The following is a 13874-nucleotide window of genomic DNA, read 5'->3' on the forward strand; positions in this document are numbered from 1 at the left end:
GAAGTTTGTAATTTTAGAAGCAAAAGGAGAAATGTAATTTTCTAGAGATTTTTTTTTTTTTTTTTTTTTCTTTCAAAGCAATTATCCAGTGTCTATAGAGTCAACATGTAAACTCAGTGCTAATTCTTTTATAAGAGGTTAATTGTTATAATAGGGGAAAAAACATGCAGCAATTGAAATTGAATGGGCTTATCTGTATATCCAGAAGTACCCTCCCAAGCCGAATGCATTATCTTTGACAATGCCCAGTGTTCACACAGACAGGAGCATTTCTGAGTTCCAGGTCTGCTTCAATCCAAGACATTATGGTGTCATTCCTACATAACCGATAGGAAAACAGTAACAAGGAGCTTGCAGCAAGACTAGAGACAGTGCCGTGTGCTTAACACTTGGGAGATGCTGCTGGCTACTATTGTTTCATCTCTTCAGCAATATTAGAGTCTTTTCTGAGATAGGTATATGTAGGCACAGGAATTCGCCTCATTCTCAGAGGAGATGACAATAGAAAGAAATAAGGCTTATTTTCCCTGAAGCTAATGAAAGTAGAAATATTTTTCTTACGTTCCTCCATCTTCTCCGTTTATCAGTAAATATTCAATGTTTTCACTTTAATCAAATTATGGCACTGGATTAAAAAGTCAAAGTTCAGTAGTGAAGTAGTTGAGTTTATTGTGAATGCTCGTTCTTGGAGGTGTTGTCTGCATTCATACAGTTTCTACCTCCATAATATAAGTGTTGTTTCAAATTTTACTGTGAGGAAAACCTATATTACAAACAGATAATTTCATAATCTCTAGAAAATCCCAGCAATCCCAGAAAGAAGAAAATGCATATTTCCATTATAAAGCATTTGTTATTTTCTTACTCACTATTACTACTAATTCAGTGATCTCCTACGTTTTTTGGCGTTTGCAGTGAGAAAGTTATTTTTATGATGTAATGTTAGAGTTTATTACATATCTTTGTAGATTCCTTTCCTGTTAGATAATTTGATATTTGCTTTCTTTTTGATTCTTTTATGTTTCCCTTGCTTCACGCAAAAAGCAGAGGCCACAGATGAGCTCTTTATTTAACTTCAAGTTATTTTAATTTAGTCCAGATTAATTATTTTGTGTGCTCTACTTAAGATTGCTTCATTTTCAGGAAACGAATGTTCAGCTTTACCTGAAAAAGAAGGAAAATGAACAGATTGTTTTTAAAAGCTTGTCATTTAAATGCTTGTCATTAATACCACATACTGTAACTCTGTAAGGCTGATTTAAAATCCCAGTCGCTCAGAATACAAACATAAGCCCAAACATGCAGACACTTGCAACACAATAGTGAGCTCAGCAAAGTCAGAGGAGATCTTTCACTGGTTTTAAAGGATGTTGGATTATTCCCTGAAGCAGGTGAATAACACCACGAATACACAGCTGAGCATACCCACTAAAAATGTCAAGGCTCTTCAGCTGCAGTCACACTCCTTGTTCAGACAGTGGCACAGCCAGGTGAGGGCTCATTGCCCTGGGCTCTTGCTGCTCCACACTTGTCTGCCTGTTCATGCTAAACTACATCCATAATCACACCCCAACCCCACCCACTTTAGTTGATGCCCGTCTAATAGGAGATCACTGCTAGTATATGTGGAAGATCTCCACACTTTCTGTGTGGAGCTCTATGTGAGCAACAGCAGAGGAGGTACCTCAATGGAGATGCAAGTAAAGCACCCAGCTCTGCTGCAAGACAATAGGAGTTGATTAACTCTCAGCTGAGCTTTTGAAAATATCCCACTTTGTTCTTAGGCCACCCTTCAGCTGAAAATAGCGCATAAGGAGTGCTACTGGTTGCAGTGAAGCAGAATATTCATCTTCATTCGTAACTCAGTTGGCATGATACCTCACTTAGCAGCAATAAGCTAAGATTAAAAAAAAAATTATAAATCTGGCAGCCCAGAATTAACGGAGTGGGTGAAAAGCTGTGAGGAACATGGGAGGCAGCAGTGGTGTTGTGGAAAGGCACAGGGCCTGATTATCCAGGCGTTGAGAGGGATGGGGAAAAAAAAAAAACAGGAGATGTTCTGCAGCTTAATTAATGGAAAGAGGCTTGTGCATCTGACAGCAGCCCCTCTGCAAGGTGAATTCTTTCATAAAGAGCCTCATTCATGAGTTGCCAAGACATCCACAACCTATTCTTGAATTCACACAAAAATTAAAAGAAAAACAACTGACTGGCTAATTTAGCGACTTGCAGGATGCAGCTGGTGCTACTGTTTTCACAAAAAAAAGGGCCTTTTCCCTTCCACCTCCCAACCATTCCAGTCTTTCTCCCCACCCCCAGCTATTTTGTATCCTGCTGCACCAGCCAGGAGTGTGACAACTCCCTGACTTAGCTGGCACTGTGGGATATCGCATAACAAAGGCGAATGAGATGTGGATGACAGGGGGGGTTCTAGCCAGGGCTAGGGAGGCGATTCTGACCCTCTCCATCAGCTGAGAGGTGGAACTTGCTTCTATCTGTGAGTTGGTGAGCTTGTTTGTTTGTTTGTTTTTCTGTTTTGTTTTAAAGAAATAAACAAAGGGCTTCACTGTGCTGGATAATGCAATTTCTTTCCTGGCATCTTGATAAATCACCAGCTAACTATCCCATGTACCACTGAAAAGACAGTTTGTATAGCTCAATGCATATGAAGATGCTTCATGTTTCCAGCACTGATAAATTATCACAGAATGGCCAGGGTTGGAAGGGACCCCAAGGATCATGATCTCCAATCCCCGCCACATGCAGGGCCACCAACCTCCCCATCTAATACCAGACCAGGCTGCCCAGGGCCCCATCCAACCTGGCCTTGCATGCTTCCAAGGATGGGGCATCCACAGCCTCTCTGGGCAGCCTGTTCCAGCACCTCACCACTCTTCTGTAAAGAATTACCCCCTGACATCCAACCTAAATCTTCCCTCCCTCAACTTAAAACCATTTCCCCTTGTCCTGCAGTTATCTACCCTTTCAAAGAATTTACTCCTCTCCTGTTTGAAGGCTCCCTTTAGGTACTGAAGGGCTGCAGCGAGGTCACCCCACAGCCTTCTTCAGGATGAAGAAACCCAGCTTCCTCAGCCTGTCTTCATAGAGGAGGTGCTCCAGCCCTCTAATCATCTCTGTGGCCCACCTCTGGACCCTCAAATATTATGACCTCAGCTCTTCCTAGCTGCTACGATAGTTCACATTCTCATTACCTGACTTAGAAAAAAACAAATCCCACCTGCCCCGCCCAAATCCCTTATCACTCAATTTTTCATCCGAAAGGATATTTAATACAAAATCCTGCTGTGAGTGACAACAATTTAAGAACCAGTTAGTTTGGGAGCTCTAGCAAGCCACTGGCTATTTTTACAGCAGTGTTGAGCAAATCTAAAGGTTTCTGAAAGGTGTTTGAATTGATGTGGTATATTGCCATCTGACTCTGACAGGCCTCCTGGTGTAGCTAACACAGGTAGAGCTGCTCTGGCATTGGCAGCTATGGGAAGTGACTGAAATAAATTGTTTGTGTGGCCAGAGCTTTATTTAGCAAGGGAATCTCACAACTAAAACTGCCAGCAAAGAAAGTAAAGAAAGCATCATGCAGACTTTGCTAAAACTCCATCTGAGACAGTGATTGTGCCCTTGAGATCAACCCAATCCCGCCTGGTTAAAAGCTGCAAAAGGAGAAGGCTGCAGATGAGGCTGTTCAGCTTCCAAATGACACAGAACAGACCTATGGTTTTTCTAGACCTGAACTCAGCAAATTTAAAGCTGGTTTGTCATGTGGGTTATTTCCCCAGCTCCCATCTTTCATGAGAAGGTGGGTGTGCCAGGAGATGCTGAGCAGAAACCGAAAGGGGAAGTGCTCCAAGCAGCTCTGCAGTAGGTGAGGGTTTTCTCTATCCGTGTAGCCTGAAATGCGCTGGGTGTGCCTTTTGCTCATACTTCTTATTGCTCTGGCTGCTTGTCTAGTCCTGTTATACACCGAGGGCTGTGCAGAGTCAGAGAAGTCTCCAAATTAGGTGGCTGGTAACATGGCAATTTCTACAGCTTATTATTAGGATTTTAAAAAATGCAGCAGAAATTGGATGAGGATGGGATTAATAAAAGTAGGGTCAAGCATTCTCCTCCCACTTTTTCTCCATGTTTCTTGGCAATGTTAGACAGTTAAGGGACTACCAGCATCTTCAAGTCTGGAATTTTTCCCCTGGCTAAAACTGAGCTAGAATGTAGTACACCACATCACAGTTGGAAGTTGTGAGGATTCATTCAGTCACATTAAGGACTGTCAGGATCCTTCAGTGGCTCAAAGTAACCTTATTTAGCAAAGCTGCCTTTGCAATCTCTTTTATTGGCTTCTAAGTACAGAGGATGTCCTTCTTTTCATCTGAAGGGCTCAGCAAGGCTTTCTAGAAAGGCGCCCCCTCCCCCCTATCTCCCCCCCACACACACACACTTCTTTTCCAGTTGGATCTGGAGAAAGTTATAAAAGTAATGTTCATTAAAACAGAAAGGGAATATTCCAGCAGTTTGGAGAGTACAAAAAGCTGTTGGAAAGCTGTGAAATGGATTTTGTGCAAACTCTACAAAGAATCCTCCCCCCCCCCCCCCCTCCCTTATAAAGTGACAACCCAATATCCCCAAAGGGAACAGCAGGAGGGAAACCTAAACCTGCGGACAAAGTCAACCGATAATGATTGGAGAGTTAATTACTTTAAAGCTCACAAAGACAAGCTGAGGTGTTAAAATGGTTCCTGCAAACAGCAGCATCCTCCCCTTTCACCTAGCCTAACTAATCGCAGCAGGACAGTAGCAAGAAGGACATGAACGGCCCCTGATTACAGCAGCTTTCACTCGCTCAGAGCAAACTGATCCCTATTTATTTTCAGTTCCATCCGTCATCTCATCAGCTGCTCTCACAAAGCATTGATGTGTATGTGTACAAAAACACAAAGCTGCTCCAAGTTCAGTGATACTGAGTGATACAGAGGCCTGCAATATCCTCGGCCCTCCTCCCGGGATTAGCCTAGAAAACACTACTCTTGCACACAGCAACAAAATGCTTCCTGTCATATCAGTGCATTTTATGTGGTAAAGGGAGAAATTTAGATCCAATATAAATATAACTAACATTTTACTGTGCAGCCTCGGTGGTAATCCTTTTCAGATAATTTGTTTTGGGTCACACTGAGATTCCATTTGCGAGGTAGCAGGTAAAGACTACAGAGTTTAAATACATCGACAGGAAGCTTTTCAGGTGACAATGATTGTTACAAAAAACCTGATAACCCACTGGACTAATAAGAACTGATTACCGTTGATTAAAATGCCTATTAATCACTTACTAATCCTTTATAATGTGTATAAAAGAATGTGTTGTGAGATACTGTATATAGGAAAGACATTGCTGCACAGGATACTGTCATCTATAAGAACCACCTGCTTTTTCTGCTTTGCTTTTAGCCTTGTTCCATTGTGCCCCTATATCTTTGTTCTGCTGCTTCAAACATGTATAGTAGTTAATACAGCAAGAAGACACAGGGTCTCAAATGTGCATTTTAAGCAAGTTTCTTCTCCTGGGCTAGCACAGCTATCTCCATAACAGGACCCCATGTGACTAGAGCAAGGCCCTTGGAACCCAGGCAGACAGATTCTTCCTTATGTTGGCATCCCCTTCTGATGGCTGTGCTCTGTTCTTTGTACCCCTGATTGGAGAACAGGAAAAATAGTATGCATTCATCTAACAGAGCTCTTATAGGAACTAATTAATTAAGGATTGTGAAGTACTTTGATCTGACAGCGTGGAATATTTGCTGGAGTAGAATGGAACATGTGGGATTTATTATAAAAAGTCACTGTCTCTGTCCCTGTGGGATGACAGCTGATCTACCACAAACATTTATTTCCAAATTATAGTATCATACCAATCTCAGCTCTTGAGTGGAGACTGCTGTAGCATTTACCTTATAAGCTGTTAGTTTCAGGAATTAAAATGCCCCAGTATCAATAAGTTGGCAGCAGAAGACTATTATATATTATTATTTAAATCAGTAATTGTGCCCATAGGTTATTCACCCCATGTGTGTATAACTAAATGCATGTATACATTTGTATGATACATAGTGTAGTTAATTAATACAGTTTAACTAGTACAGTGATGCTCTGTTGCGGGCAGTAATGCATATCCCTACACAGAAGCCAAGAAACCTGCAGTTTGTATTTAGCTTAGGGTAGACTTAGTTACATGGATTAATCTTTCAGATGGAATTGCAACACACAGGGCTGTAAAAAGAAAATCCTAAGTTAAAAAAAAAAAATAAAAAAAGAATAAAAAAGGAAGGAAGGAAGGAAGGAAGGAAGGAAGGAAGGAAGGAAGGAAGGAAGGAAGGAAGGAAGGAAGGAAGGAAGGAAGGAAGGAAGGAAGGAAGGAAGGAAGGAAGGAAGGAAGGAAGGAAGGAAGGAAAAGAAAGTTTAGGTCTAGAACAAATATAAAGTTGAAGGTCAGGGATCCATGGAAGGTGCTAAATCCATGGCAGGTAAGCCAAGCAGAGGAGGTAAGTAAGAGTAAAGAATATATGCATGAGGCCAGTCAGCGGGGACATGCTTGGGATAGCTGTAGAGGCTGAGAAGACTGCACTCTTATAGTGAATTTTCTCCCCAAGGTCACTTCTTTCAGCAGCTTGCCAGGAAAGGCAATTTCCAGGTGAGTGTATTCACATATGTGGGTATGTATGGTAATAATAGAAAGAACATCCTGGCTTTGTTAAAGGCAGACAAAGTTTTGCCACTGACTTTGAAACGGGTCAAAATTTCACTCTCAATGGTCCTAAAGATCCATGGAAATCTGTTGCTATAACAATTATTTGGACAACCATATTATTTTTCCTAACTATGCTGTAACCTCACTGATTGTAATGGAACTCCACCAGTGATTAAAGCCCTCAAAGAAAAAATCTTATATATGGCAGTGGTTGAATGCACAAAAATATTTTTGCTGATTTCAGACAAGTGTTCAAACTCTAATTTCGCTTTCTGTTCTGTACAGTGATGAATCTGGTCTGCGTGTGGCTAGCCTTCATTTAAGTCTCCACCCTGACTTACTATAGTCTCACTGCTCTACATACAGTAATCTTCAGATTTCGATTTTTGAGAATTGAATTTAACTCCCACCATGCTCCCCCTTTGCTTCTTGCTTTCTCTTTCTTGTGATTCAAAAATAGCCACTGTACATGAGGTTTTGGAAACATCTTAAGGGCAGTTGAAAGTAAGGATATGGTTACTATGAACACTTCAATGCAGATGTGCAACCAAATATATTCTTCCAAAGGGAGAAAAAAAGAAAAAAAACAACAAACACAACAGTGTTTACAATGTAATTGAAGCAAGGAAATTAACGGAACAGGGTGAACTGGCCCATAGAACTTCCTTCTAAAAGCAGATGAGAGTGTCTTTGAGTTTAGAGAGCATTGTATATTTTTTTTACTTTTAGTAATAGGGATGTGTTTTTAGAAGATGGATGGGTATATTTGATGTGAAGGCGTCCAGGCACTTGTTGCTATCTGGGGGCATTAACTGTCATTGTACCTCATCAGTTCTATAAAGTATGTGGGAGAGTAGATGCCCCAGAGTTTTGCAGTAGTAGACATACATGCTCAACTTTTATTTGCTTGATTTGCTTATTTGATTTGCTTACACTGACTTCCTTGGATGGGCTTATAACTTTGCAATGGTTGTTTTTAATAGAGCTTCAGTTTTAAATGGGAATTATTGTGTTTACACAGAAGAAAAGAAGGATTTCTTATCTAGATCAGAAAGCAAAACGCGCCTAACATACTAGACATTCTTGGTTAGCTCCAAAGTGTTTCTGGCACGTATGGTTTGTCTGTGCAACACACATTGTTTCAGACTACCAATTGTTTTTCAAGTTGAACTGCCCAAAATTCACATGTTGCAATTCTTTTGAAATAGTAGTACTGTTTCTTGGGACAGATTGACAGTGATAGCGGATCTAACTTCATTGGAGAATGATTAATCCATAAAGAAGTTCATGTGCTTTACAAAGTGTTAGATACACCTGTAAATGTCAAGATCCGTAGGACTTTATCTTCAAACAAAAGATTTTTGAATATATTAAAACCTGGAACTCAATACCTAAGGATATATTGTCCTCTAAAGTTTATTTTTATAAAGAGGACAAATACATGTATTTAAAGTAGAGACTTTTATGATTTTTTTTTTTCTGTTATTCTTCAGCACACTCATAATTTTAAAATGGCCAAACAGATTGTCAAGTTTTCTCCAGTGTTTTGTTTCCTGAACTGGGCTGCACCATGCCAAGTTTCAGTTTCAAGAGATTATTTTTCTCTCTTACCACTAAACAAGTTGTAAATTTCCCAGGAAAAAAAAAAATGTCTATAATGGAAATGTTGACACAACATTCAGAATGCCGTTGCTACAAATTATGCTATAATGATTTATATTGTTTCCAATAATTTAAAAACCATTTTCAATCACAGCCAAATCCTACATAATACATGAACTTTGAAGGATTTTCCAATAAAAATTAGGTTACTACACATTTCAGTCTGCTGTTCTACATTTAAAAGGCTGCATCTGGCCATTAAAAGACCAGCTCTTCAGTCAACAGGTACGGTATCACAGCTATGCGCTAGAAAAACATTTTCACCTGGTGATGTCTGTAAGTAGGTCATTCAATGTTACAGCGCTCTGAAACATCACTAAGGAGCTTCCTTATTCAGTATCCACAGGAATTGACTGAAAAAGTTACACTAAACCTAAATGGCTAATACATTATTATGGAAACATTTTTTCCCGTTACTGGTCTACGTGCAATACATGATCTAGGAAAGACCTCGCTGATTTTTTGTAGGAGGTCATTTGCCACCCACTCTAATTTCTTTCTTTTCCCCCTCTGTGTGCACAATGATTATTATTATTATTTTATATAAATACTTTATCTTTTCCTTTTCAGGACCAGACGTTAATCCTATAAAGCTTGGCAGAGTGGCACCCAAACACATGGCAAAGGACGTCAGGGATGGGGCTCAGGAATGGGGCTCAGGGTTGGCGCTAACTGGAGGAGCTGCCCAGGTGGGCAGGACCGCCTCCTCCTCCCTTGCCTGGTCCCACAGCCCACAATGTCTGGTCACTTGAACGAAAAGAGGTGTTTGCGAACCATGACTGACAAAAGCACCTCGAGAATTAAAACTTTCACGCGTTGGTTGCGCGGCCCTTGGCAGCATGGCTCCATGGCTGCACGGCCTTCCCGCCCTGCTCGCCCCCTCCTCAGCCCAACGGCGGCCGCGGGGCCGCGCCTCCCCCAAACTTTATTGCCTCCTTTTTCCCCTTGCTCTCTCTCTCTCTCTCTTTTTTTTTTTTTTTTTTTTTTTTTTTTTTTTTTTTTTTTTCTTTCTTTCTTTCTCTCTTTGAGGGAAAAAGGTGGGGGGAGCTCTCAATTTCCCACTTGCCAACAGCAGATAAAAAAGTGGGGAGGGACCTCTTCTGTCACAGCCTATGTAGATTAACCTTTCAATTAGCTGTTATCAGGTCCTGTGTCTCCGCACCGGCGCTCGCGATCCGCGCCCGCCCGCACCGGGAGGCCGAGGCTCGGGCCGGGCTCGGCGTTAATTCCTCGGCGCTAATTGCCGGCGCGGCTCCCCTCCCCCGCCGGAGCCGATCCGGCCGTCCACCTTTAGCGCCGGGAGTGCGAAGAGGCGCCCGCCGAGGAGGAGGGGAGGCACAAGGTATGCTCTCGGCATCCGTCTGCTTTTTGCCCCCTCTCGCGAAGAGGCTCGCGGAAGGCAACCGGTGCCATCCATCCACTGCCGGGGGATTCCCTCCACCCCCTCCCGGCTCGTCTGGGGCTCTTCGGCGTGTGTTTGGGGAAGGGGGTGGGGGAGGCCGTGTTGTTGTTGTGTTCTGGCTCTGGTTGCGGCCAGGAGAGAGAGCGAGCGAGCGAGAGACGGAGCGGGAGCGGGCGAGCGAGAGAGAGAGAGGAGCCGCGATCGCGTTTCAGGGGCAGCACATTCCGCAGGAACCGCTCTGCAGACGCACGCACGGGCAGAGAAAGGAGGTCACGGCCGGCGGAGGGGACCTGCAGCCGAGGTCAGATTGCCCGGAGTTACGCGGGGTAGCGGTGAGCGTGCGGCGGGGCTGGTTCCGCGCTGGGTGACGGGCTGCGATTTGCCGTAATCACCCTTCTCTCTCCCCTCGCGCGGTGCAGAGGACTTGTCACAGCCGGGGCACTTTTTTTTTTCTTTTTTTTTCTTTTTTTTTTTCTTTCCCTTCCCCCCCCCCCCTTTGCACTGGAGGCTGATGCACGTGTTTGCAGACATTCGCGCTCGGTAAACGCGTTGCAACGCGGTGCGCTTTGCAGGCGCGGGGAGCAGCAGCAGGAGGCGATGGCTGGGCTGATGGGGCGGGGGGAGGCAGCGGATGGCCGAGGTTTTGCGCTGCGTGCTCACACCCCGCCTCGCCGAGGCGGCAATTGTTCCCTCGCAGGCGGGGTGACAGAGGAGTCCCTGCGCTTCGCATGGCGAAACTTGCAGGGAGCTGCGTGCGGCTGTAGAGCCGGGAGTCATTGTCGTCGTCCTCGCTTCCACCCCTCCTCCTCCTTCTCCTCCTTCTCCCTCCCTCCCTTCGCGGTGCGGGGTGTGTGTGCGCGATAAGCGGCTGCCAGCGCCAGGCACCTCGGGAGGGCCGTGCTGGGAGCGCGCCGCTCCATCCCGCCCGCCCGGACGAGCGGCAGCATCTGAAGCGCGCGCGTGACGCTCGAGATTTAAGGCAGCTCGATCGTGTGTGTCGCGCGCCCGCCCGCCCTCCCGGGCTGCCTGAGGCGGCCGCTGCCGGTGTCTCTTCCTGGCGCTCACCCTCCCGAACAAACTTCGGCGGCAGGAGCGGGTGGGGCAGCGGCGGGTGGGGGAGGGCAGCGAAGCCGGGGGAGCCAGACGGACGGCAGGGGCAGCCAACGGGAGGGCGGGCCCTAGAGAACTCGCTCCTCCGCCGGCAGTCGGAGACCAATCGCCGGCGTGCGAGGCCCCAGCAATGAGGCGGGCCGGGCTGCGGGAGGCGGCGGGCCGCGCGGCTGTGTGGCGGCTTTGGCAGCCAATGACAGCTCCCGGCACCACCCTTTCTGGAGGGAGGGCGGGGCCGCGCGTGGTGGGAAGGGGCGTGTCTCGTGATTGACAACGCCCCGCCTTCCAATGGGGCAGGCGGGCCGGTTGCCGGGCGGAACGGGGCCGGTGTGGGCGTTTGATGGACGTGGGTGCGCAGCCTATGAAAGTAGAACGGCCTGCGCAGGGCGACCCAATGGCGGGCGCCGGTGGGCGGGGCGTGGGGGTAGGTAAGGTTTTAATGGGACTCCATTGGGCTGTAATCAGTGTCATGTCGGATTCACGTTAAGTACAACAGGGCGAAACAAAATGGCGGCGTAGGTGAGGCGAGGCGAGCCGCGGCGGTAGGGGGAGTAGCGGCGGCTGACGGCAGGGGGGCAGCGCAGCAGCGGGGGCAGCCGCCTCGGCGCAGCCCGGCGGCGGGAGCAGGGGACGACGAGCCGGCAGCAGGGGGAGCCGCTGCGGCGCCTGGAGGAGGCTCCTCCCCCCGCACCCCGGCCCCGCGAGGTGAGTGGTACCGGGGGGCGCAGCCTGGCGGGCGCGGCGTGGCCCGGGCCCCGCCATTGGGGGGTGCAGGTGCGCGCTACCTGGCCCAGGGCCCGCCGCTGTCCCGCGGGGTGCAGCCAGCGGGCCGGATACCGCTGTGGGGATGGGCGTCCCGCGGTAGGGCTCGGCCCCTGACTGATAGAACGGCTGCTGGGGAAGGGAGCCGCGATGTCTTAAAGTGCTCCGAACTTCCCCGATAGAGGACGAGAGGGGTACATCTGGGTGATGCCGGCGGTGCTGGTTGCTGTGGCGGTGCTGGTTGCTGTCGTGTTGCTAGCTGCTTCTTAACGTGTCATCCTAAATCGGCTCGTGGGGCTCACGGGGTGCGAGCGCTGCCTCGGCTCCTGGCTCACGTGTGCTGCTCTCGGTGCCCCTGACTCTGTTGGGGTAGTTCTGAAGACGCTGTCGTGTGGCTGTGCTTAAGGCAAGTGTCAGTCCTGTTCCTTGTTAAACAGTACGTGTTGTACTGAGAATAATACAGTAGATGGCTTCATGATGGACATAATGCTGAAGGAATCATGTACTGGTAGTCCTTGTCAGGATCTCCTTTCTCTCTGTGTTTTATTTAGGTGCCGCTGTTTTGTCGGGGAATCAAATACCTTGCCTCTTGCATCAGTAGTTGGGATGGAAGTGTTAGGATGGAGCTGATTAGCTGTATCATTTTAAAGAATAGTTTGGAGGGGAAAAAATGGCAAAGAGCTCGCTGGATGCAATGGCAGTCTCCTTCCTTCTCTGCTGCAATCCTTACCTGACCCTGATGCTGCAGCAGAGAGCTGGCCTGCTGCTGCTGTTCCTGGCATGTGAGGAGCAGGCAGGAGGGGCAGAATCCAATTGTAACTCTCAGGTCACCGGCAGGTTGCACAAGTTGTTGTTCTTTTGTGTTTTTGTTGCTGGTTGTTGTTGTTTTTCTCCTTCTCTTTTCTTGGTAGCCGCCGTGTTAACATCTGTTTTACAAAGTTCACCTTCGTTTACATCTAAGACAACTGCTGTGAATTTGTCATTAATACCTCCGAAAAAGACTTGAGAGGATGTTTTACAAAATACTTTTAGATACTTGTCTAGGAACTTGTTATGTTTCCTCCCTCAGAACAAAACTAAACTATATTTTTTTACATTCTTCTTTCTCACAGGTAGCTTGTTTTTAAAATCTAGATCACTTGGAAATGATGCCAGATACCCGCTCAGTCTAAAAAAATACCTCATCATGAGATTAAGGATTACTGATGACACTTAGGAGTGACAGGTTCAGTCATTGCATTCTTTAATTAGAACCAACTATACAATAGCTGTGCATTTTATTAAGGACATACTTTCATTCTAAATCCCTAGCTGCAATTTTGCAACTTCTTTGTATTTATCTGATAATTTATGACTTAAGTGGAGGGACAAGCCTTGACTAGAGATGGCTTTTCCTGTTTTTGAAAGTAATGTATTGTACACACCTCCTCCTCAGTGCTTGTGTTCTGCAGCTCTTCAAGTAGACTTGTTAACAGATGTGATTGGTAGCATAACATAATCAAAAGTTTCTGAGATGTTACTGCTTTCAAAATAAGATATTACGGAGTGTGGAAGCTGAAACAGGACGTGTGACATAGGGCTTAATGATTGCTGCAGTAAAACTAAAAGTGGTCCTATGCATTAAGATCTGCAGAACCCGATCTGTGACTGGATGGATGCTGCTGAGGGCTTCATTAAAACTTGTTTAATTATAAGACAGGGGAAATGAGTAAATAGTTTATAATCTCTCTTTAAAAATTGGCATTTCCTCAAGATCTCTGGACAATAAATTTCTGAACTTAGAGTTTTGAAGTTGCCTGTTTCCTCTTTCTGATGAATCTGAAAAACTTGTTTCTAAAGTAGATTGTCTTCTATTTAAATGTACTGAGTGAGTGTGTATGTATACATCTATAGATGGTTAATCTCGGATCAATAACTGCCACAGCAGAATCTGGTTTGTGAAAGACCTCTTTATCTTCAAGCTCTGGGGTCACCAAGCTGGATTACGTTGCAGGCAGGGATATTTGTTATTATGAGGTTGTTCAGAATCTAATGCATGGTAGACCTTGTCATGTCACTTGTGGAGGTCAGGGAACTACACCTCAAGAACATGTGCAGTCGGAGTGGCAGAACAGCTGAAACTTGAAACTGCTGGTTGTGGGAAAACAAATCCAAAGTTGGATTGGGTGAATTGTATGTGGT

General features: G+C 45.8%; 1 protein-coding gene across 6 annotated transcripts in view; it reads left to right on the forward strand.

The window, feature by feature from the left end:
* Nucleotides 1–9487: 9487 nt before the first annotated feature.
* KAT6B (lysine acetyltransferase 6B) overlaps nt 9488–13874 on the forward strand; it is a 93950-nt gene continuing 89563 nt past the window's right edge. The window contains exons 1-2 of one of the 6 annotated variants that reach the window (XM_052678211.1): nt 9488–9761; nt 10052–10122. The gene's annotated coding sequence lies outside the window, so the exon portion shown is untranslated. Of the gene's footprint in view, nt 9762–9847; nt 10123–11385; nt 11637–13874 lie in introns of those variants that run through there. The other 5 variants (XM_052678209.1, XM_052678207.1, XM_052678212.1 and 2 more) reach the window with 5 other exon arrangements.

Source organism: Tympanuchus pallidicinctus, unplaced genomic scaffold (assembly GCF_026119805.1).
Source record: "Tympanuchus pallidicinctus isolate F22 unplaced genomic scaffold, pur_lepc_1.0 scaffold16, whole genome shotgun sequence".
NCBI classification, from domain to species: domain Eukaryota; kingdom Metazoa; phylum Chordata; class Aves; order Galliformes; family Phasianidae; genus Tympanuchus; species Tympanuchus pallidicinctus.